The sequence below is a fragment of the Hermetia illucens genome, chromosome 3 (assembly GCF_905115235.1).
Source record: "Hermetia illucens chromosome 3, iHerIll2.2.curated.20191125, whole genome shotgun sequence".
Taxonomy (NCBI): domain Eukaryota; kingdom Metazoa; phylum Arthropoda; class Insecta; order Diptera; family Stratiomyidae; genus Hermetia; species Hermetia illucens.
In genome coordinates this window covers 59,647,717-59,673,123 of record NC_051851.1, presented here as the reverse complement: position 1 = coordinate 59,673,123, position 25,407 = coordinate 59,647,717, and the positions used below count along the sequence as shown (strand labels likewise).

At 39.6% G+C, this 25,407-nt stretch overlaps 1 protein-coding gene across 2 annotated transcripts in view; it reads right to left on the bottom strand.

Annotated features, from left to right (window-relative positions):
* Window positions 1-25,407, bottom strand: part of LOC119651996 (serine/threonine-protein kinase 32A) — a 394,508-nt gene that overhangs the window by 193,973 nt on the left and 175,128 nt on the right. For both annotated transcript variants that reach the window (XM_038055918.1, XM_038055919.1), the window contains one exon: window positions 18,763-18,786. The gene's annotated coding sequence lies outside the window, so the exon portion shown is untranslated. The remainder of the gene's footprint in view (window positions 1-18,762; window positions 18,787-25,407) is intronic.

Below are 25,407 nucleotides of genomic sequence, written 5' to 3'. Positions count from 1 at the left end.
GCTTTGTTTTTCAGTAGCTCGACTGACTTTAATCATAATGCTATGCGGTGTGAAAAAGTGGCTACTTTTAGAACTTTTCCCAATTTTTCATCCTCTGTTAGTTTTTCTTCTGGGACCACAAGGAGCCTCTTGCAGCAAAAGAATATTAGCAATTTAGGCCTCTTGAAATAATCTTTATATTTCAGTTTTGTGTTATCTTCCTTAGGTGGTGAGATGATGGGATGAAGGATGTTTATCCTTCATGAAGATGGACAGTAGCGGCTTGTAATGGGGAAGAAATGTGTTTTGGGTGGGAAAGGAGGTCGACTATGAGTGGCATGGGTCGTTATGCTTGGCAGGAGGGACATATTGGACATGGGAATGCGATCTGTGTAAAGGACTAGTTTACCCTCCCTGTGAAAAAGACGAATGTCACTGTTGGGGGAATGAGGAGTTGCGCGAATTTAAATTCTTATATATTTGGCCATTAAGGGGTAGGGATATGACAGACACCCTTCAAGGAGTTTCAACCTGAATCTTCCTAGACAACGTAGACACGGCCGGAATCAGGTTGTAGGTGTATTTCGTATCTTCGTCATTTTTAAATATGCCGGTAAATTTGCGGAGGATCTGCTTTTGTTTGAGGCGTGACTTTTCCATTTTTTGCGAAAATATGAAACAGAATTCTGGCCTATTGCAGAGTGGGTTTGTTAAGATGGATGATGGGTGATAGTGGCTCGAAGACACCGTTTACATCGCTTAATACATTATGAACGTGTGGAGTAGTGGACTGGGTGTAGTTAATTGTAACATTTGGATAAATAACTTGTTTGACGATGACGATTGGAGTTGAATTCATGTTAAGTGATATGTTTTTGATATTCCAAGTCGGCGTTATTCTCATTCTGTTTCCAATTTTTGGAGTTAATTAAAGTCCGGGCAAGGTTTGTCATATACGAATTCGGACAACCCTTTCTTTTGTGGAGGTGTAGATGATGGCGTCATCGGTATATTGAAGAATTTTCATTGGATCGTGATTGGCAGCGGGCTTAGGGATATCCGCGAGAAGAGCGTTGCGGAAACAACGGAGGACATGTGATTTATAACTTTTTCGTTGTCCCTAGTTTTTCAACTAAACGAAAAGATTGTTTTTTGAAAACCCTATTGTACTTATTTGCAGATATCGATATTTCGAGAGCCAGTTGCTCCCTGCCTCAGTGCTTACAATCTAAGAGTTTCTAGGTTTAATTATTTTGAAATTTTTGTCATCAAATCTTTTATCTGAGACATAAATTGGCCTACTTTTAAAAAGACTACTAATCGAGAAATTTTATTTATGCCTCAAATGACTATATTCGGTGAAAAAGAATTTTACGTGGAGAATGATGTGCGTTCACAGTTCCCACTTCGTGTTAAATTTGACGTCAATTGGTATAACTGTTTCTGAGAAAAATGCGTATGACAGACATATGGACAGTCAGACAGATTGTCAAACGTTTGATGATGAGGTTCTGCACACAACCCTAAAAAGGAAAAAAAGATTCCGGCCCAATTATTACCTCGGGCTCAGTTTTGGATAATATTGGGTTAGGGAAAAAGAAATGTCGTATTTTGTCAATAGATGGCGACACTTAAACATATCTTGTGTTATATTTATCGCAACGGGTCATATTATACGGCGATTTGAAGACGACAACCTATGCTACAAGTGTCTCTTTGACAGTGTTGTGATCGCAAGTTTCAGTCTCAAGTTATAGCGCGTCAAAGATTGGGCCTACCAAGGAAGAGATTCGTCATATTTTACGGTTTTACTACCTGGGAGGTAAAAATTCAACGAACGCGGCCGAAAAAATTTGTGAAGTTTATGGGCCCGATACTGTAACGATTCGCACAGCACAGCGTTGGTTCGATCGATTTTGTTCTGGTGTAGTGGATGTCGAAGATTTACCCCGTACTGGTAGGCCAATCGTCGAAATCATCCAAGTAGACCGGCATGTAAACGTTCGTTTGATTGGCCAGGAACTGGGTATAAACCATAAAACTGTTTGGAACCATTTGCAAAAGATTCGATTCCAAAAAAAGCTGGATGTTTGGTTGCCACACGAGTTGACGCAAAAAAATTTCTTGGACCGAATCAACGCCTGCGATGCACAGCTGAAATGGAACGAATTCAACCCATTTTTGAAGCATATGGTGACTGGTGATGAAAAGTGGATTACGTACGATAACCTCAAGGGAAAACGATCGTGGTCGAAACATGGCGAGCCGGCCCAAACCAACGCCAAGCCCGGGTTGACGTACCTACCGTTTAGTCCGGACCTGGCACTAATTACCATGTCTTCCGGTCCATGCAAAACGCTCTTGGTGCTACTAAGTTGGCCTCAAAAGAGGCCTGCGAAAACTGGCTGTCTGAGCTTTTTGCAAATAAGGATGGGGCGGGGGGGGGGGGGGGGGGGGGGGGGGGGGATGGATAATGAAGTTGCCTTCTAAATGGCAAAAAGTTTGCGAACAAAATGACGCATATTTGACTTAAATCGGATAATTCCAAGTATGTTAAATAAAGCGTCAAATTTCGATCACAAATATGATATTTCTTTTTCCCCAACTCAATATTTATAGAAAATAATGATTTATACTTTATATTTATTCTAGAAATTGGATAGGAATAGTATCATGTGTCGTTATAGCTGTGGTTAAACGAGCAAATTAAAAATAAACGTCCTCTGAAGTACCTTCTAAAATCTCGATTTCGAGGCAGCGTGACAAAGTTGGAGACTGCCAAAAGTCTGTAGAACTCAAAGGACGTTATGCTAACGAATAGAAAGATCAAAATGCACTAAAGTATTTTGTTCTCCCTCCCCCTCCCCCCCAACCTACTGGCCATTTAATGATTGCAGAATGCTAAACCCCATTGGCTTTGATATAACCAGAAGCATTAGAAGGAGTAAATTAGTAGCGAAACCTTATCTTAGTGTGTTCTTGTTGTGGTTGTAGCGGTTAAATTATTTGAAATAATTAGATAGTTTTCGCTTTTTCGCTGGTCATTTTATTTTTATTCACATAACCTAACATTTCGGGAACCACTTGTCCCCTTGATGTTGTTCGAAATCCCCTAAAGAGAGATGTGAATGGCAAAAACAAAGTTCAACGTTTTTGAAAAAGAATATAACATGATTGACAGTATATGGGGTGGTGGGGTGGGGTACAGTGCGTCAAATACACCTACGTTCCATCGTACATGGGCCGCTAAAACATGTTTCAACTTCTTCCAGGATTCCCCCAGTGTTTTGCGCTAAATGCTTCTGGGACAGTTATCGGCCATCTTGGGGAAGTGGTTCTACTGCAAAACGTAACTGGCAGTAGATTTGTCGCCCCTTTTTAATGTGCGATCTGCCTGCTTTTACCTTCTGATCACATCGCCCACGAGTAACTGGCTTGTGCCCGACCAAGTTTTTTGTTTGAAATGGTATCACGCCAGCGTATCCCGATAAGACGTCGCAGACAAGTATTCACGAAGGCTTGAAGCTTTTAAGTAACATTTTGTCAGTTTAACTCTTGGTGCAAGTTGCAAGTAGCATTAGATGATGGTCAACGTATTCGTCACCGAGGTATTGTTTCAGTATCAAGTTGCCTGATTGCCGGTCAGAGTGTCTGTATGTTTGTGCTTTATTCGAATGCCGCTAATGGTATTGCCAATCGCATGGCTTCTGCTTCTTTCACAGACCCATTCTCAGAAACTATCCAACCGAAAAATCTGAAAAAATGCCATTATATGGTGCCTAGGCTCCGAAATACCCTCCAGATCGATATCTGTTGAAATAAAGTCGATAATAGTATAGTATATAGTATATTATTATAATTTTGATTAACTGACAGCAATCCTCCTTGAATAACGAAATCGCTGTAGTCTAGGCTATAACATGATTCTATCAAGTTTACTTCTTTGCAAATTCAGGACTTTGAATGCCATCACGCAAAAATGGATATTCTCTCTCTTGGGACCAATGTCCCCTCACATGTTTTCATAAAAGAAATACACAAAACCTTTCATACCTGAAGCATTTAGCTTCCCGTTTCTCAGCAATGCTCACGCACAACAAATTAATCTTACTTTATACGTCATTGTAATTCAACTTCTTTTATTCATTGAATATTTTTACTATTTCCCATACAATCAGCTTTCTAGAAATTTGTAAGCCAAACCATTTTATAGACGGAACATTTTGGAGTACGAAATGTCAATGCAGTTTGGGGGGGATTTGATTTAAGAAATCTTTTCGCTTGAAAAAATTCAACCCCAGAAATATTTCTGGCATCCAGGAATACCATAAATGCCAAATAAAGAAGAGGTTTTATTGGTTTCACGGTAAATGGTCCGTTAAGTATCGTATATTTAAGTAAAAGGTTACCACGGGACAAATAGTGTGTTTTTTATTACTATCTGAAGCCTTTAAATAGGACTCACCTTTTCAAAATACCAACCTGGAATTGCCCTTTCCTTGGTTATTTGTGCATTGTAAGCAAGAAATAAAGTTAGAAAGTTGGAACTTCCTTGGGTCTTTTAGTTCTTTTTTAACTTTTCTTTGTATTTTCTTGATATTATTCCTTGAGATGGATTAAGATGGAATTGTTTAAAAATTAAAATTTCTCATCTTTCTATAATAATAAAATCGCAAATTGTGAACTTTGTCGTTAAGAACTTGAGCAGAGTAAACGTTTTAGACTGGATACATTGACTGATTGTAAAAGTGTCGACACCGAATTAAAATAATAGAACATAAATGTATAAGTTTTCAATTTGGAAACTCCCTTTTCCTACGCCTCCCTAACTGCTATGGAACTCGCACAAAAAAAGAAGGAGCGTTCTCTATTTTGATGAGCTGTTTTAAACAAAACCTTAAAAAGCGCTGGGGAGAAGTAGATTCTTTATGAATGGAATTTTAATGTTTCACTCGAATATCAATTATTTTCGTTAATTATAACGTCAGCATCTTATTTACATGGCTTAGAATGCAGTTAATTCGCACAAAATTGATATCTTGGAACTGCTATAACATTGAAAGTAATAGTCGGATTTTCATGAAACTTGGCATGGGTATGTGCGATGCTGTCCTCTGTGCCGGTGATAATGAGAGGATCAGTTAAAGGGCGGCTTTTCAGTCAATTTCTAAAAGCTGGTAATATACTATTAGTAACTTTATTTGAACAGATACCGGAATGGGACATATTTTGAAGCCTAGATTCCATATAAGCTTCCTAATTTTTCGCGGGTTTTTGGGTTGGTTAGTTTCCGGAAATGAGTCTTGTCTCACTTTAAATTAATACTAGATTTTGAAAGTACTAATCGAGGCCTTTCATTTGATATCCCACATGACTATATTCGATGGAAACATTTTTACACTCTCCTTTTGCGTATATGGAGAGCCATACTTCACACATCAATTATGTCCTCCCCGTTGATTTCATAGTTCCCATATGTCCACTAAATTTCGTTTGAATTGCCTTAGCCGTTTTGAAGAATATAGCATGTGACTGATAGATAAATAATGAATGGATTTTAATAAGGTTTTGTTATATAGGACATGCAAGTTGGCTGCCTTTTGAAAGAGGGAAAGCGGCGACGGCGACTGTTATGGGCCCCCTTTTAAGAGGAATACAGTTCGCATTATTGAAGCAAGTTTAATTGGTCAAGAATAATTTTTTCTCGTTTTTTTTCGAATTTCAAATTTTGGTAGGTCACCTTTAATGGCAAACGCTATTTCTCCTGTAAACACTGTTTCTCCTACAGCAATGATATGTCTTACTGTCAAGAAGCCAAACCAGCCCAGGGATAAAACTATGGAAGAAGCAAAAATGCAACAGCTGTTGACAACATTGTAGAATGAACCAAGAAACGGAAAATAAAATTAAACGAAAGCAAACCAACGTGCATTGACTTCACAAAGAAAAAAGAGAGTCCAGCTAAAGTCATCATAAAAGGACAAGATGTGCCACGGGCGAGTGAGGTCAAACATTTAGGTATGACACTCGATGCTTCGCTCAGTTGGAAAAGACACATCCTAAGAAAGAAGGACGAGCTAAATGCCAGATACAGACAGATGTACTGGCTATTAGGGAGGTATTCCCAGGTGACCATCGACAATAGGCTGCTAATTATTAAGCAGATTCTAAGAAGCCCCTTATAGACGTAAGACATCTAACTCTGGAGCTGTGTTGAAAATCAAACCTCCAAAATAAAGTGGATAGAAGCATAGTAGACGTTCCTGGGTTCATCCGTAATGAGGATCTGCATAGGGACCTGAAAGTACAGTAGGTTAGTGAAGTTATCAAAGATCAAGCAATTCAACAAAGCGACCGACTGATATGGCTAATATAATGAGACGACTGAAAAGAGTAAAGCCAAACGAGTTGGTTACACAGATAACGCTTAATCATTTAAGTTGCTGAAGAACAGCCAGGCAGCTCTCAATAAAACGAAACCTAAATATGCAAAGAAAACTGCTCGATGGGGAAATCTCAGTTGTAGCTTAGCGAGAGGTGGTTTTAGTGAGGAAAAATCCCACATTCTCAGGGATTGTGAACCTTGAGATTAGTCTTTTGAAGATTCCCACCGCTTAAAAGAAAAGACCTTTAGCGGTGAATGTCGTCTAGATGCGGTGACTGAGGTGGGAAATTATGTTCGGTCACGCAATTCGTGCAAACGAGAATTCACTTGCAAAGATTGGTCTGAACATCGAAGTCGATGGTAAACCACCAAAAGGCAGACCTAAGCAACGGTGGCTTGATACGCTGGATGGGGATTTGAAAGCCTCGAGATTGCACCCAGATCAGGCATTCGATAGAGCCAAATGGTGAAGCCGATCACGACGAGCCGACCCCGCTTGTGAACGGGACAAAGGCTGAAGAAAAAGAAGAAGAAGAAAGAGTGAATATTTATTTGATGTTTGTATGGTTAAAAAACTTAAATATCCACCAGCAGTAATGATTTGTAGCCTCATTCCTGAAAAAAGGACCTGATTCCATGCAATTTATTGAAGATATAATGCGGTCTGGCCAGTACATTAACGTAATACGACTTTTGTGATATATATCAACAATCAGCGGCTTCTGTGTACAGAATAAGCCTTCCTACAGGATGTCGCACCTTGCCATATACTCGGAGTTAGTATAAATTATCTAAATTCACTGGATCTGGGTCTACTGTCTTGGTCCAGCAACTCTTCGGACTAAAACCCGATAGAGAATTTTCGGTCTTATGTGAAACAACAGGTAGACTCTGTCCAACAAGACTAGACGCTTCAGGTGTGAAAGGCTTTGTGTATTTCGTTTAGAAAGAGATTTGAGTGTGCATTTGTCCCATTAGCATGTAGCACGTAAAATATGCATATATTATGTGAAAATAGCCACTTTCAAGTGAAATTGACATTCATTATATTGAATTTGCAGAGGAGCGCAGATTTGACCTAGTATAACTTTGTTAGTAATAGTGCAATTTTCACCAAATTTGGCAAGATTATGATCTATAATGTAGGCTACATTGCTGCAAAATTGTGATTCTAGAGTGAACATAAGGGGGGTTTCCTGTCAATTACTAAAAAGTATAGTAATATACTATTATTAAATTTATTTGAACAGATATCGATATGGAGGGTATTTCGGAGCCTAGGCATCATATAGTGGCAGCCCCCTGATTTTTTCCAGATTTTTCGGTTGGGTAGTTCCTGAGAATGGGTTCGTTACAGAAATGACCACTTTCAACCCCCCGCACTCCCCACCTTTTCAGTAAAAGTCAAAACTAATACCGGCTTTGAAAAGTACTAACCGAGACCTTTAATTTAATACCCCACATGACTATATTTGATGAAAAAAAATTTACCCCCCCCCCCCCCCCCTTTTGCAAGTATGGGGACCCCCCCCCCCCCTTAAATGCGTCGTAAGAGGATGTAACTCGCTATATGCGTGAGCGTTCACAGTTCCCACCTTTCTACCAAATTTGGTGTCAATCGCTATAACCGTCTTCGAGAAAAATGCGTGTGACGGACAGACAGACAGACAGACGGACAGACAGACAGACAGTAAACCGATTTTAATAAGGTTTTGTTTTACAAACAAAACCTTAAAAAGGCGTGGAGCTCTAATAAATAATGACGGCCATTGGGAAAATTATTGAGTGACGGCGCAAAGCTAACATTATGTATTTCAATAAAATATTTGGTAAAAAATTGTCTGGTTTATTTTTTCTGGATAATGGCTGTCACGTTTTTGTCGCACAGACTGTATATCAGCGCAGAAATACTATGCTTAAAAATTTGACAGAAACAATTAAGGATAATTTAAAACCAATGATTAGAAATTATATTCGCAGTATGTTTGATTGCATGAAAGATGCAATTAAAAATGGGGACGGGGTTAGAAAGTATTAAATGTGAGGAGACATTGGGTTAATAAAGCCATCTTTTGTTAATCTATTAGGTTGTTGCACATGAGATGGCCGATTTGGCAACTAAGTGAAGTTAGTTGCGATTTTGCTGTAACAACCCACCACCAGTTGGCGCTATTGGTGTCGGATAATAAAGTATAAATACTCCTACATTTAATCAAGGAGTCATTTCAGTTTTTACCATCGTAGTGATAACAGTGAATAGAAAAGAAAACAAGTCAGAATACCGGAAGCTCGTGTTTCAGGTATAAAGGTTTTGTGTTCATCTTATGTAAGAAATTTCAACGCACAGTTTTCTATCCCTATTTAGCTACAAATCCAACATATTCCTTCATACTTTTCCAAACTACGAGACATACGTACATATTACAGCCATAGATGTTAGGCTCACCCTAAGTAAATAAACTGCTTATTTCCGAATACTGTACACATATATGCACGTATATAAATTGATCGTACCCGTCCAATTTACTTCTTACATCTATTTGAATTAGGCACTACACGCAAAGTTCATTAGCACGTATATACTATATACCTATATTCCTACATGTCTGGTTGGAGTAATTCATATTCATATACAAATGACTAAAAAACTAAAACAAAATAATTCTTTCCGACCCCATTCATAAGAGCTCATTTCGATCTGGTATTGATGAATTGTAATGTGAAGATGACGTCATGCAGGTTGTAGAGTGCACGAAATTCACAAAAAATTGTAAAGTTTCACCCCCTATAACTTTTTTAATAATAGTTGGATTTTCTTCAAACTTGACCAAATTGTGCATTATGTTCTTCATTATATGCATGCCAAATGTGTGTGCTTCTGGGATGAACATAAGGGGGGTTGCCGGGTAAATTTCTAAAATGTGAAATTATACTATTATTAACTTTATTTGTGCAGATATCGGAACCGGATATATTTTGAGGCCTAGATTTCGTAGAGATGCATTACTGTGATTTTTTTTCAGATTTTTCGGTTGGATAGGTTCTGAGAACGAGACCTGATATTTGTGGGTCATATTTTGAGCCCTCACTCCCCTATGTTTCACCCAATATCAAATATTGAACCAGTTTCGGAAAGAGAAGTTGAGACCTTTCATTTGACACCCCACATGGCTACATTTTGTGAAAAAAAATTTGCACCCTACATTCACATGTATGGGGAATGTTGACATGAGCGCAGAATAAATTCTGATCCAGCCCCGCGACGTAATACCAAATGGGAGTCCCGCGGGGAGAGTGGAAGAAGAAGGAGGTGATTTTAGTGGGTAAGAGTCCCACATAACCGTGTGGCAGGAGCCTGCGGTAGCTTTTGAAGCTTTCCACCTTCCATCGAGAAAAAAAAAGACAGACGGAGAGACGGACAAACAAACACCGTCTCGATTCTAATAAGGTTATGTTTCACAAAAAACCTTAAAAAGGCCTCAGACCCATCGAGACCAAATTGATTCAAAGCCGATGAAATCTAATTAGCCGCCCCTTCGTAGCCGGTTCAATGTAGAGAATTACATCGAATTTACCGTACTACACGATATATTCGATTTTTTCTAGACATGTGAGTTGTGTATAGTACAAAACATTATACCTAATATATGCAAAATTGATGCTCTATTAACTTCTCTATTCGCCTTCAAATGCCTAAATTTAGTGCCATGTAGGCAAAATGCAAATTTGAATTCATTTTCCAAGGATTAGACCTGCGAGATGTAAATTTGGAAATTAGCTTTGGTGTGAAAACTACCTTTTACTAATTTATGGCGTATTGGTTCCATGCCTCTATTTATAATTATGCTAGACTAAGCTGGATTCTCATGGAATTCTGAACTATTTGCAAATTATTCAGTGCTTGCTGTGCAGAATATGGCAAATTGTATACCAACGTTTTCGAATGAATGTACGCCAATTTAATTCCTCTGCATATTTGGGCTGGAGGTAGATAATCTGGCAAATTTAGCTGCTCTATCAAAGGAATATTCGAGGTTATATGACCGTCAACTAATTTGCAAAGCTATAAGTAATTGGCTGAAATCCGAAATTAATTTGCTGCAAAGGTTTATTTGAAAATGTTACTTCGAAATTCACCCGTCGTGTTTGTATAAGCCTACGTTAGGGAGTCATTTAATTAGATAATGCGAGTCGCGTAGGTCGTTTTCATGCAATTTGAAAACTTTTAACATAATGTTAACTTTTTTTTTGATTTTGATTATAAAGAACTGAAAATTTTACTTGCCTGCATCATGCCGCACGACGAAATTAAATTTCTGGTTGTAACTAACTGAAACCAAACAAAATTCAAATAAGAGCATGATTGACGTTGATACCAGATGAATTACAAACTTCACCAGAGGAAAAAGACAACACACACGCTAGCTTGTGACTTTACATGCCGGAAAGGAAATCAGGGAGGTCGTTACCACTCAGGTCCTCAACAAAATCAGCACGTTTCAAAGTCTCTGCTCTCGAAAAATCGACAAAGACGTGACCTGAAGAGTTGAAAGGGATAAAGTTGCAGCAACATGAAGCTAGTAATATACGGAGTCCGGAATAAATAAATATAAAATTAACATTCATTTTTGTCTTTTCCCCAAGTGTTTTTTTTAAAATAAATTTGATTTAATTTGTTTTTTGATTTCTTGAAACTTTAAGAAGGTAACCCAATTCAGGAAATCTTCCCATCAATAATGTCTTTTTTATAAATTATTCCGGTTTCCCCTACCTTTTGTATTTTGGAAATTATTATGACGTTCATATATTGAAAGCCCTTTTAATTTCTCATCCTTGGCCTTGCATGAAGTTGGTTTAATTTTGCAGTTGAATGGATCTGAAGTTCTCAGAAGTTAAGCAAAAAATGAGCTATGGTATAATAGCTCAAGATACCACACATTATAACTCCATCAGACATTTATGTAAGTCATGCCTGAATTCGTAATTACATACATATGTAGATCAAGTGTAATAGAACTTCGGTGAAATCCAATCATTTGTTAGTTAAAAATATTAGGCGGAGACGGCTTTATGGTTTCTTACCAGGGCAGAGGCAAATCTTCAGACGCTGACTCACCTCTGCCCTGGGAGCAGCGTGACCAAAGCGGTCAGAAACCGCAAGGAGGTCTTCGCCTAATATTTTTGAAGTTTGGGTGCTAAGTCCTAAACGAGGGATCTGTGGACCAAAAAAAAGAGGGAGTAAGTTGCTTCCCATTTGGTCCGGTTTGACATCAAGCGGATGCGAACTTAGAGCCCCTCAATGCTTAAACAAAATTAATTTGTTAGTTGCTCAATACCAGAAGCTACTTACTAAAGTATATACGTACATATTTCTGAACTAGTACCCATATGAGTAGGCTACATTTAATCAGACAGAATTTTTAAAGTTCACAAAATTTAATTTTCTCTTTAACTAAATTGCAAGAGAGGAATTCCGGAAAATTGATAGCAGCAAACGAATTTATAAAGTTTCAAAATACAAAATTTAATTACTGCAGGAAAGTACGATGAAAAATTTAACCTTACACTTCGCTTTTTGAAACATAAAACGTATATCGACAGGTATATTAGTAATGGATATTGCAGGCTCCGTTGAAAATAGAAACGACGAAATATAAAATAATTTTCTGTTAGCTAGTCACATTTTCAGAACAGGCATGCAACACAGTAAAGAATAAAAGTGAGTCCTTGAGTAACTCGATAAGTCGCAAAGTGAACAATATTCCTGCTATTCACAAACTCATACTCTATTACCTTTGTTATCAATATTTAATTTATTGTATTTTTAATTGAATCTTTTGCTAAAAGCTGTAAATTTTTTCATTTTATAGTTTGTACAAAACTAAACTAAAACTAGACTAAAAGGTCGTACTTAGGTTTCTCGATCATGTATTGAATGTATGGTTGCCGTTTACCCATTGGTGGGGTATAGTGTGTCAACTACACCTACGCCCCATCGCTCACGGTTACCTAAAATGCCGTTCAGCCCCTCCTACGACTTCCCGAGACATGTGTACTTCTTCTCTATTGTTCTGCGCCAAGTGCCCCTGTAGCCTGTGCATCGGCTAAATTCTTCATTTGTACTAGTATCAGGCCCCCCATGACACTATGCAGACAGGTGTTCTCGAAGCCTTGGAGCTTTTCAGAAAAACTGGGTATCACTTTCCATATGCTACTCCTATATATTAACACAGAACAGTTTCAACTTGATCTTGGTGTTGAGACAACTGTATTTCTATATCTTAGACAAGGCAGGAAAAGCGAATCTACCGCTGTTAAAGCGTCAGGCACCATCTAGTTCGGTGCCACCGTCGGCAAAAACTACCCTTCTATATAAAAACAGATCAACTCTTTCGACGCCTCGCACATTAAAGCAGATAGGGAGAGTCCGATGACTCGTTAGACTTAGAACCTTGGTTTATTGATGTTTGTCTTTAATTCGACTCTATTTTCCTCTCTTTTCAAAACCAAAGCCATTTGGCCAAGGTTCATGACCCGTTGAGGGAGCACACAGATGTCATCGGCTTAGTCGAGGTGTTTGAGGAAAGACTAATTCCTTCACGTCCTCCGGACAAGGGAGCATGATAAACATCACCGATAAAAAGACGGAATAATATCGATGGCAACATGCAATCCTGGCAGACGTCACTTTCGACTTCAAATTTTTCTGAGATCCGCGAAGTACGTGAAATTTTGCGACATATGTCCCCCCAATTATATCTATTAGCTTTACCAGAATATCTCCCAGGGTAGGGCGTGCCGCACTGTTCCAAAATGCTCCATATGGTGTTGATATGAATCAGTGAATGGAGGAGGATCCGGAGCGGAAACCAGCTTACTTTTTGTCGATCAAACTTTCAAGATTTTGTTTGATGTATTCCAGGATTAATAATAATAATCGTTGGCGCAGCATACCATATTGGATCAGGGCCTGAAGTGTGTTAGAGCACTTCATTCAAGACCGTCATGGTAATCTATAAGATTACAGTAACCCCCCCCCCCCCCCCCCCCCCATTTACAGCTGAGTCGACTGGTATCCCACGTCAAATCACGATACAAATTTCCCTGCCACCAGTGAAATTTGAATCGCGACCGACCGACATTCCAGGATTACTTTAGCAATTATCTTGGCGTCAGCAGGGAGCACGCAAGTACCCCTCCAATTGTCTTGTTTGAAATGTTACCGATCATCCCCTGCATCAGTCAAGTCAGGGATTCAAAAGGTTTCCGTACGTTAGCTCAACAATCCAATTGGATTAGGCCATGAGGTATGTTCATTCAAGACGGTAATTGAACATTGCAAGCTAGGAGGTCATGTGGCGAACATTGCGGTCGTCCGTGATTAATGCACTGATTTAAGTCAGGTACTCATTTACAGTTAACTACATCATGTTGTCTACAGAGCGTCCTCACCCCAAGCCCAGGTAGAGGAAGAGGGTTTGTGGCAACGTAGTTTGTATAATCCTCGGTAAAACGCAAATAACAGGTTGAGATCAGGGAAAGCACCTGATCTCTCTTAGTGATAGGTTCAGTTATAGAACGACCAATAAAATACATCTAATGTCGTTAAAAACAAAATAACGTGTTGCGTCTTAAGCCTCGGAAAAATGCTAGGGCGTTCACCTCAGTCAACGCAAGGGTTCAAGCGTTCTTGTCGCGCGTTAGGGCGTAAGTAAATTAGCCCGAGTAAATCAAATACGTGTCTGGACACTAAATATTGGCATCCTCATTGGAAAGACGGAGGAACTCGCAAGAGCCCTTCGGGAAAGGTGCATTGATATATTATTTGTGCTCTATAAGAAACCCGATGGTGTGGTGTCAAAGGCTTGCGACATTGAACGAGAACGCGGTGAGAACGGCTATAAATTCTTTATTTTGGTAGCCCATATACTCAATAAGGTGTTGCCATTGCCATCTCAGAGGGTTTCCGTGATGCCGTGAAAGATGCTTTCTGGCAACTTTTCGATGCAAGGACCTGCAATATCTGTGGTGTTGACTATATCATTATTGCAGGCGACCTGAATGACCTTGTGGGTGAAAAGACATCCCGCAACAGATACCATGGGGCAAAGGGTTTGAAGCGCGTAATGAGGGTGGTGGTCGTATTGTTTTATCTTCCTATATTTTCCAGTGGAAGCAGTAAAACCTGACTTGCAAATCAAGCCAACGATAAAATAGCATAAAGAGCGCACTTGTCCGCTGTGCATTTAATTGTGGCGATATCGTGAGAAGAAAGAAATTATCTTACTTGCGCGATTACCAACCATTACGAATGTCGAAGGATTCTAGAACGAAGTTAAAAGTACAATCCAAAAAGCGGCTTATGCAAGCCTCGGGGTTACCAAGCCAGGTAAAGGGTTCATCAACCGATATATTTGGCTTTGAAGTGACGATGTTTAAATGAAGGTCCATGAAAAGAAATGCCTCTACCACAAGTTTCTCGACGATAAAACACTGGCGAGTTGGCAAATGTACAAGAAGCCAACTTGAAACAAAAAAAGCGATCGCAGTCACCCGAGTAGCCCATTACAAAGACAGTTAGGATCAACTAGACACTAACGATGACGACAGAGATCTATATTGAATTGTTAAAAGCCGACAACAACGCATACAGGACATTGAACGCTTCTTAATGAGAAGAATGATAATTTGTCCATCCACCAAAGAGTCGGAGGACAGATGGCGAGTATATTTCGAGCCGATTTCTAGGCGACTCCGCTTATGAATGGAACAAAGGCTGAAGAAAAAAATCTTGAGCAGATTTCAATAGAAGCATTTGTTGATCCTTCATTTTTACAAGCACTGTCGACATTTTAAGCTGTCAGCACGACTGTAGTTGAGGAAGCAATAAAAAGAGGGAAATCGGAGAAAGCAACAGGACTGACGACATCGCATCTCAGCTGTGAAGAGCGAAGAGCGGAGACCCGATACTGTGGCTCAGTGAATTCTTTACTCAGGTTATGCTGCTTTATGCACTTGATGTCTTCCTGGCTTCTAATAGCAGAAATGATGTCGAGTAACTTGTCCAAAAATGGAATGATTGCCTCATGCAATACGAATTTTTGATTCCGAACCCCATGCCAGAGGAATGTCAGTGGATATGCCCTGTCCAGAACTGAGCGATTTAAATGTCTCTGGTCAGTGCCATCAGCCAATAGAGAACGGCGTTATGAAATTACTTCACGCATGAGTGCAACGTGGATGAAGTGGCACTGCACATCTGGCGTTCTTTGTGATCGACGTATTAACGAATGCCCAAATCCAAAGTTTACGGCAATGTCATCGGCCCTATTACCCTCTATAGTTCTGCGTGTTGGCCGACTATAAAAGACAACGAACGGCCTCTTGTGGTAATGGAGACAAAGACGTTAGACTAGTGACGCAACACATCCGAAATGAGGATATCCGTGTTCGATATGGGGTTGTATCGATCGTGGAAAAATTGGAAGGTAGGTGTGAGCACCCAAATCGATGGTAAGCAATCTAAAGGCCGTTCGAAAAAACGGTGGCTTGATACGCTGGATGGGGATTTGGCGTAACCAGTTACGATGAGCCTAACCGCGTTTGTTAACAGTACAAAAGCTAAAGAAAGAAAAAGAAGACTCATTCACAGCTGAGTTGACTGGTATCCGACATCCAACCAGAATACAAATCCCTTTGTTTCCAATGAGATTTGAAACGTAATCTTCCTCTACTTGCTGCTAAACGCTGGTGTGGCGTTAAATAACTCTACGAAAAGATCATTAAGCCCAGCGGCTTTACTCTGTTTGATTGCATATATGGCCCAAATGATTTTTCTTCTATTTGGAGGAGCAGTCTTTATCATTTTATCCTCAACAGGAGGAACCCCGCCAGAGATGAAACGTTAAGAACTGTGGTGAAGTATTTTTTCCGCCTCTTCAGTTGGTCATTATCGTAGATGAAGACTCGACCGTTAATGCGATTCACAAAATTATCAACAGATTTGCGATTACATGCGTGTTCTTTCGTGATGGGGCATACACTTGCGAAGTCATTTCGTTCTGCATCATCTTCCGCTTCTTTTGCCAGCGCAATATCAAATTCTCTCTTGTCATGATGCACACATCGCTGAGCCTCTCGAGATTTCACTCTCTATCGAAGCGGGGTCGACAGAGCTTTCAATTCCTTTCCTTCATCGATCGGCTTCTACTATTCTGCAGTCAGTCAGATCTTATTACGCCGTTTCAAGACGTGGCCGACTACCTGTGTATCATCCGAGAAAAAAACTTTTGGATAGGAGCCAATGCTCATCGAAATTCTCAGGCGGTTTACTGTGTGCTTATCGGGTTACTCAGTGTACTCCCATTGACGAGCGAATCCTGGATTATAGTTGTGGCAAGGAAAGCTTGATGTGTCTAGCAGCATTTAGGCTTTGCCACTCGTCATTACGGGAAGATTATTTCCAACTTTTGGAAACAGTAGTCTCTAATGCTGTTGACACTGCAATTGCTGGTTCATGTTTGGGCGTGGGGGAAATTGAACTCTGTGTTCCTAGGGCATCCGAGATTTCATTTTCCTCTACATCACGGTGACCCGGTAAGTAAAGTAGTTCCAGCGTATTGAATCTAGAAATGGAGTTCAATCAATTTCTACATACTTGAATGATTCAATGTCAATGGGGTGTTAACGCTTTCAATGCATTTTGAATATCGCCGGAGATGGTGATGGGTGCTTCCTTCAACTACTCGGTAATCAGCCAGGCTGTTGCCCTTCCGATAGGATATATTTCAACCTGAACGTTCGATGCATATTATCGCAAGGGAAAAGCCCATTTTTGATTCATTTTATTCGAAAGATATGCCCTTCTCTAGAATCCTATTGTGTTTTTGAACCATCAGTACAGAGAAACTCAGTATACCCTGCTTCACATTGTTCTAGTTCGTCTCAGTTTTCTCCACGTTTGAGAATAACTTCATATTTTTAACTTATACATTGGGTCCGACCATCAGAAGCATTGCGAAGACTGGATTAAGTTTTCCTAATAACTCTTCAGATGCTCTGTGTCCCTCATGTCCATATAGATCTAACCTAATCGAATTAGTCTATGAGCTGCTCTTATTGCAGTGCTCTGAATAAATAAACCCAGGTACTGAAAATTGAGTCATACATTTAGAGCTACGTCAGATGTTCTGTTCATGGTACCGGTGATACTCTGGGATACAGTTCCTTTTCGTGAGGCCACATTAACCCATCACACTGCAGTCGCCATATCTAGCTAAAAATCCGCCTGCACAGCCCTCAAGGTGTGAGAATCTGTGTCATCTTTACCTTCTTTCCAAAGCGGTTTCTTATCTATCACAGATACTTCATTTCACTTCTAGGTTTTACCCTCTAAGACGCAGATGCAGACTTTGAACTGCCTAGGCGTGCCGACGAGATGGTGGAGGCGGCTTCAATCTGACAACGGCCTCCCATAGCGGGCGCAATAACCAAGTTTCTCAAAGACCGCCATCTTGTCGATTGTGGCTGGGATATTGATTTCGGAAATCCGGGACAAAGCATCAGCGACTGAGTTGTCTTTACCGGGCTGGCTATGGATGGTTAGGTGTCGAAGCTGGTGGCGGGCCGCTTTGCCAAACGTTTTCCGCAACGTAAAAGTCAAAGGCTTACGGTCCGTGATCGAGGTGAGCGGCTTGTATTCAAGGGGAAAACTGGAAATATAATATTTGATGCTTAGACATGCGGCTAATATGTAGTTCATGATTGTAGGGGCTGTAGTTCCCTTGAGCGGAATTCAACTGGTTCGTGAAGAAACACAACACCTTCTAGCCTTTGTTTACCTTCTGGTGAAGAGAAGTAGCCACTGCAGTCGCTGAGACTTTGATAAACACAGTGGCTTTGGGCAGAAAACCATGGTAGTAGTTTACCATACCCTAGAACCTTCTGAGATCTTTCACCGTTTTATGCAGCCGGAAGCTCGCGATCGTCCGTACCTTGTTTGAGTCGAGCTGTAGCCTTCAGACGATGAAATGACTTAGAAACGTCACATGGGGCTGGAGAAATTTGTATTTTTCAACGTTGAGAATTAGGCTATGGGCATGGGGGCGTGAAAATTGTACTCGAAATGCCGAGGTCGAAGTTTCGTAGCACAGAGTGAATGACCTCTGGAAGATTTGCACTGGATTGGACAGGGTGGAAAGTCATCTGTGTGAACTCGAACAGTTCCAAAATTGTGGAAATTACTGTCTTTGGTATATGTTGGCCAGCTTCAGGGATTCGGTGGTACGCCTTGGCGAAATGTCCAGTTTTGCGTACGAATTCTCAGCAAGAAGTAAATAATTACTTACAAAACGTTATTTAAGAAAGCAGATTTTATACATTTCTTAGAGAACACTTACCATATAGTAGTCTTCCAGAAGTTACTGCAAGTGAAAAATAAAAAGGAATATATATTAGTCTGAAAATTCCAATTTTATTGTAGACAAATCAGGTAGTATTATTCACAGTACATATTATGTATATGTATATGTATATTATTCCCATATTATTTCTAAGAGTAAACTAAAAATAAACGTATTGAAAAAAATAAAACTTTATTAAGTTGAAACCTCGACCTTTTCAAAGCTGAATCATTTGCAACGCAAACAAAATCCGTTCCTAGCATAAATTCACTGCCGGAATCTGCTCAAAGCACATAATTAAAGGCACGAAAAACAATGCAAATTGTCACTTAGATGCTTCGTCCTGCATTTTTTTTCCAACGAGAATTATCACTGAAATATTATTATTTCCCCTTGACAATTATGGTGGAACGATGCTGTTACAGTCGTAGCAAAGTCGCTGTATACATATTGTTCCAGGCAGTTTTCAAATTAAAGGATTCCATCTTTTTAGCACTTCGGGAATTCATTTTTATAAAAGTGAAAAGTGAGCGGAAATAAGAGAATCTTTTTCCCTCTTCTCCAGGTTCACAGCCCGCAGCTTAGCGGAGCCTTTGTTAATATTTATGATATTTCCACAAAAGTGAGTTGTAATTGAACTTAAAAACGCGAAATTCACATTATGAGATTATGTGTTCGTGTCGTTCAGCCGCAAGACGTGTAATTTGCAACATATGGATCTGCCGTTCGACAAAGAATAAGAAAAAAACACAACGACTTTCTCTGGTAATGACAGGATAATATCTTTTGAATTTCACTTTTATTGTGTAACTTTTCATCATATTGGTATTCTGTTCCACGGTGCCAAAGGACTAACAAGTGTGGATTATGGAAATTCTCTGAACATTATCAGCATTTGGGGCTACAATGGAACCTACGAAGCTTTCATGTGGTTGCGATGGTGAGTTTTTGCAATATTATTTTCGTTGTTGTTGTTTGAATAGTAGGGAAGGAAGGCTTTATATTTAACAGAATCGTTGGAATTTCGTTCTGAAATTAGTGAAATATTCGGTTTGCCTAGGAGCTTTACAACTTGTTAGCTCTATGCTGAATCGGTAGTGAAGGCAACATTATTATATTCGTGTTCATCTACATTTTATGTTCATTTTAAAGTTGTGCAAAAATGAGCAATGAATAACAAATGGGATACCCTTCAAGTTTTGTATCACTTTTGGCAGAAATAATGTTACGAAAAATTAGAGAAAAATCGATATGGAAGAAAAATGAAATTCACAGAACTCATACATGGTTGTAAGAGTACTAAGGTGTCAAATGAAGGGTCGCAAATACAAATCTCACTGGTGGCAGAGGGATTTGTTTCATGACTGAATGTTGGATACCAGTTGACACAGATGTGAATGAGTCCCTGAGTCTAATCAGGGGTATTACCCCAAATTTACCCATGTTTGTAAAACAAAACCTTATTAAAATCGGTTCAATGCCTGTCTGTCTGTCCGCCTGTCTGTCACATGAGCTATTTTGAGAAACAGCTATACCGATTGTCACGAAATTTCGTGAGAAAGTACATCTTTCTACATTATGATTAAGAGCAACCCTCATACATGCTACATACATGGGGATGTACTATTTTGTTCACCGAATATAGTCATGTATCCAATTGAAGTTCTTGATAAGTACTTTCCGACGTCGGCCCTAATTTTGACACACACATTAACATTTGTTGGAAAGGCGGGGAGTGCCGAGGATCGAAAGTGCTGATTTCTTTAGCTGACCAATTGTGTGTCTAGGACTGAAAATACTCTCCATATCGATACCTACTGAAATTAAGTTAATAATAGTAAATTATAACACTATGTTTTTGAAAAAATTGACTATTACAGAAATTTTCATGAAGCCTGATATGTTTTAACAAAATCGTACTATTACTAATCAAATTATACTAGCTCAAAATTGTCTTTTCCGTGTAAGTGTACTGCAACCCATAAGACTAAATATCAGTAGCACATTAAAGTGTTTGACATGCTAAGTACACGTATACATTACCAGCTACGTAGAAATGGGATAGTTTTGCACTAAAATGTACTTAGTTGCAGAAGAAACCAACAGAACCTCTCATATTAGAAGATTCTCGCCTCCGGTTTCCGTACTTGATTTACGTTAATTATCGCTTATCAACTGTTTTATGAAGCGTGTCAAAATGAAAGGTTTGCTTCTTACACTAAATCCGAAACTGCAGTTTACGAGAGAGGCTCTATAATGGCTTGGGGAGGTATTTCTTACTACATTCGTACGGATCCCATTGCATTCGATAGAGGCAGTATGACCGTTTGAAGATACGTGGATACGTTCTTCAAGACCAGGTCATACTTTTCGCACTATTCATTGGTGATACCATTAGACTCATGCATGACAACTTACGCTGCTATACCGCAAGGACCATCACTGAGTACCTTAACGGGGTCGGCACTGAAGTTTTACCATGGACGCAGTCCCGCTCCTATCCCAACTGAAGACATTTGGGACAAGCTCAAAAGACGAGTACGAGGAAGAGCATCCTAGGAGAGCTCAAGGCTGCTGTGATAGAGGTTTGGCATAATATCCGTCAATCGGATATCCAGCATATCATGAAAGAAAAAGGATAAGAGTCAGAGGTCATACCACCCATTATTAATTTTGAGTTTTCCTTTAACTGGAACACTTTTCCCACAATTTATATGTTTTTTTTTGTTATTTTCAATTTCATTTCATGTTCACAAAATTGATTATTTATGAGCATTTTTTAATAAACCTCAAAGGTAGTTTTCAATGTATTTCTCATAAATTATTCTCTACATTTGACGGAATTGGAAGAAATGAAAGGTAGGCGGTTGATTTTGCCTCTGAATATATATAAGCTTTGGTAATAATTGTACGATTCTTTTGTAACTTTCGAATATAATGCACACATGCTGTGCTTTAAAGTAAAATATTATAATGTACATAAATTAACTTGTAATTGGCATGGGATCTATTTCGAGGCACTCCAATATAAGATTTTTCGATCGAGTTGTTTCTGAGAATGAGTCTTGCCTGACATTACTTTATACTTTTTGACCCGTCACTCCTCTATGTTGCATTTAATGCATATTTCATAAAGCAAATCCAGACTTTCGTACAATACTCTGCACGGCTATGTTTGGAAAAAAGTGCACTACTCTTCTGTGGTTTCTTGCGGCCCTCCATTAAAAAAACATGTCTTTCACTGAATGCAGGCGATATTATAATCTACAGATGTACTGCAAATTTCATCTCAATAGGGGTGACTATTTCCGAGAAATAAAGCAGTAAACCCTTCCTAATTAGGTTTGGTTTTGGTGCGAAATCATTAAAAAAACCCAATTGTCAAACAGTAGGCGCTCCTCTACCCCATCCTCCAGAGATGACAATTGCAGTCGAACATTGACTTCTTATTTAAGTAATAACAATAATCGTTGGCGTAACAATCCAATTTGATCATTGTTTTGAAGTGTGTTAGGGAACTTTATTCAAGGCCGTAATGGTACACGACAGGATTACAGTACCCTATAGAAAGCAATGTAGTCAGCATTGCATTCACCCGAGATTATTATCGTGATTTGACTAAGATATTCATTCACAACTGTGTCGACAGTTATCCGACCTAAAATCAGGATACAAATCTCATTGCGAATAGCGCGATTTGAACCGCGACATTTCGTACGACAGCCGCGTGCTCTAACCACTCAGCTATCTCGACAGTTCTTACCTTAAGGAGTTATAACTCCCTAAAAAATTGCATAGCCCGTTGATAGCCCTCCATAGCCCATTGACTAAATAGAAAATTGTGGAACCCGTGAGGTAATGTGGACTGGCATTCGAGTTTTCTCCATGCAAATCGAGTGGTTGTGAGAAAACCTGCTCTCCATTCATTCACACCACATATTCCTTTCGCAATGTAATCATTAAGGGGGTCACCCCGTGTGTCGGATTCCCGGAGTCGATTTTTTTTCTGGCATCAATTACATCTAGATATAGTGTAGAATATATCGGCAAAGTAATTTTTTTATATTCGGAGTCGTCCGGAAATTAGTGTTAAAAACGTGATAAGTCGCATGCCAGATTTATGTTGATCGCCGTAATAAAGCGCGTATCTATCGGTCGGAATGACATTTGAATGACTTCGCTAAAAGAATCAGATTTGAAGCCAAAGCTATACACATGTTTCTTGCGAAACCTAAGGTTTATGGACTAAATATAGCAGACTAATAGACAGTTAAGATTTTATGGTTAAAAACCACATCTTTCTTTTTAAATACATTTTTCTCGAAACCACATATTGAAAATCTGCTGCCACCATAGCCCAAAATTTATGCAACCAAATTCTTTGAAAGTTTAACGATTTATTTCAATTGTGAATTATTGCAGACCCGTATAAAGACTAGGCAAAACGTTTTCCCGGTGTTAAAGAGAAAGGACTGAATGTCATAATCAACATCATGTCATCTTATTTCATATGACATCATCCAGACGTAAAACCAATAGATTAAAATGTCAATTGACACTCTTCAATTCCGAACGCAATACAAATTACGGTGTTCTCCAGTTTAAGTAGTCTAACTGTAAAAATTGGTATAGATATTAATGGCAACTAGTAGGACCAATAAGCTAAGACATCAATGAAACAAAGAAAGAAAACTTCGGAAAGACTTTAAGTAGGTGGAGATTTTCAAAAGGTACTGCTTTGAATATGCCTTGAATATGCCAGAGTGAACGGGATGTGGATACTCTCAAGTATATGATGCCCAGCTTGGAAGGGATAATATGACTCCCCATTCTAATGCAAACATAGTTCCTCTTACGCGTTTGGTGATGAGAATTGTTCCCGTCTTTTCCTCCGCAATTACCAGCCCAGGGCTCTCCAACTGAATATCTTCAAAAAGTTTTGCGACCACAACCAGTCCTGTGTCGTTGGCGTAGAACCACTGTGGGACACCTGCACCCGTTCTCGTAAGCAGCTATCCACAATAGCAGTGTAATAGGTGGAAATACCAATCGCAGCCAGCAACTTTCATATAGGTTTCCAATTGGCCGCATTGTCTGCACTCCTTACGTCCTGGGTCATCATCATCACGCAATATTTGCAGGTATCAGTGGTTGATTCGGCTTTACCGATTTGGAAGATCTCCTTGGCTTTCAACAACTGGGAGTAATTTATTGCAAATTGCACTCTACAAAATGTTCGCCATAGTGTCTAGACGACTTACATAAGTTAACTCAGAGGCTTACCAGCAGTACCAGCATCTGCCGCTTCCATGATGTAGTGAGGATTACCTCACACATGCACAAACAAATCAGCGAACGTGTCCGGTTTGGATTTCACAGTAGGCTTCGGGGCTTTATTCGGTATGCCATCTAGGCCTGGAGTTTTACTGGTGACTGCCAGAATCCTTGGGTGATTTTTGACAAGAGAGTAGTGTATGTGATCTGCGGAGATTATTGACCTCTGAATCATCTCAACATGATTTTATAGGGCCTCCGAGTAGTGCTCTTTAGAATATTCTCTCTTGTTCCTGCGGGTTCCCTATATGCTGCATGATCGTTCTTACCTACCGCTCTCTGATCCATTTGCCTGCCAATTCCTCTTGTAGTGGTATCTTCTTCTCGAGAATGAGCATCTCCTATGCATCGATGCGTCACATGCTTTGGCGATGCATTGTGTTATATGAAGAACTCTATCCGTGGAAGTGCTTTCCTTATCAGGATAATATTGCCATACTTCCATGAATGCTTGCTCATTCATTGCTTTTGAAAACCATCCTGACGATTTTTTCGATTTTGGTTTTGGGTCTCTGTTGCCTGTGGATTACTGTACGTGTCATCGTCAGCGCGGGGCTGACAAAGGTCTTATCTTCAGTAGAACTAGTTTCAAGTAACATCACCTTGGTTGGCCAGTAGTATATTTAATTGGGTAAATGCTTTTAATTCGCCTCCCCCCCCCCCGCTCGCGCTGATCTGTTTAGTTCTCCACTTGATCGCCCACGCAATAGAATCACCAACAATTACTTTCACTTCGTTCCCTCGCATTACAAACAAGATTATCTAATAAGTATACAAATCCAGACAATCTCAAGTTTAGTGAAACATAGCAGTTGTACCCAATCACTGCGCTTACTTTTGGCAAGATAAAGCCACAAGCTGCCGGCTGTACGGCTTGGCAATCGCCCGATCATATCGCCGCTGTATAAGTCGGGTCTTGTGACCCATACACCACCAACAAGGTTTCGGGTTGGTTCACTTTTGATGGCAACTTTCGTTTCGGGTTTGCAAGTGGGTTGCGCCATCAAATGAAATGTGACTCTTTTATTTTTTGCTGGTTATCCCGCCCCTCCTTTCGAATAAAATATATTTGGAGTTCCTATTGCACTTCTTGGCAATATGTTCATTTCCCTACATCTTCGCGCTGCTGCACCTTCGTATAATGTCTAAACATAAGGAATTTACAGCACCTTATTAATTATATTTGCTCTTCTAGCCGGCATCTAATTCGAACTTTTTCTACGACCAACAACTCCAGAACCGCCTCCACTAGAAGTCACATTACCGCGATTGTGCCGCCATAAGCTTTTCACAGACCCACGGTGGATT